The following is a 1,262-nucleotide window of genomic DNA, read 5'->3' on the forward strand; positions in this document are numbered from 1 at the left end:
CCGACAAGTCCTGGTGGACTGTCCCTCTGTCGTGTCTCCCCAACTTGAGTCATGCTCATTATAACTTGATCATAATCATGATCCATATCCATCACCCTCACTGGTGAATATTTATCCATCACCATCACTGGTGAATATTTTTGGGGGTGAGCTCGTCCGGGAATTTCACAGTGCCCGGCCACCCTGACGACATAGGGTCAACAAAGCTTCAAGTCTCGACCTAGAGCACGTGGTGGCTAGCCACTGCTTTCTCCCAGGGAAACTCTCATCTCTGATAATGGAAGTGCAACATTCACAATTCATTTAACAGCATATATATGCATTTATACATAGCCATAATCATGGCTCCGCCGTAACACGGCAATAATCCAGCCATCCGGCTCACGGTTAAATCCATAACCAGCCGTTTCATTAACAATCACAGCCTTTCGGCCCATGGCATAACAAGCACTTCCACCACCATCCTCCGCATCTCACATAATCATGCTCGATCCTCATTGATCATTCATTTTTCCCTTGCTTCACTCGCAAGTTACCATATTCACTAGCCCTTCTTCTCAAAGCTAGACATATCATAATGATTTAAGACATAAGTGGTGAGATCGGAGGCTTAGAAGTATGAAATTTGGCTTTTAAAACTCAAAAATCAACTTTGGGATGAAAACAGGTCCACGCGTACGCGCACTCCATGCGCACGCGCGGATGGCCACAAAAACTCATCGGCGCGTAGGCGCCCATCACGCGGACGCGCACATTCAAAATTTAGTCAATGGCGCGCACGCATCAACCACGCGTACGCGTGGATACTCTTGTGCCCCAGGCACGAAACTGGCACAACTCCGGCACAACTCTCTGGAAAATAGCTGGGCATTGGGTGCAGCCCATCGGCGCGCTGATGAGCGGAAAATTTATACGCTTTTTGGCATTGTTTTTAGGTAGTTTTTAGTAAGTTTAAGCTACTTTTAGGGATGTTTTCATTAGTTTTTATGTTAAATTCACATTTCTGGACTTTACTATGAGTTTGTGTGTTTTTCTGTGATTTCAGGTAAATTCTGGCTGAAATTGAGGGACTTGAGCAAAACTCTGAAAAAGGCTGACAAAAGGACTGCTGATGCTGTTGGAATCTGACCTCCCTGCACTCAAAATGGATTTTCTGGAGCTACAGCACTCCAATTGGCGCGCTCTCAATGGCGTTGGAAAGTAGACATTCAGGGCTTTCCATCAATATATAATAGTCCATACTTTATTCGGAAATTGACGAC

This window comes from Arachis duranensis, unplaced genomic scaffold, assembly GCF_000817695.3.
Source record: "Arachis duranensis cultivar V14167 unplaced genomic scaffold, aradu.V14167.gnm2.J7QH unplaced_Scaffold_90170, whole genome shotgun sequence".
NCBI lineage: Eukaryota > Viridiplantae > Streptophyta > Magnoliopsida > Fabales > Fabaceae > Arachis > Arachis duranensis.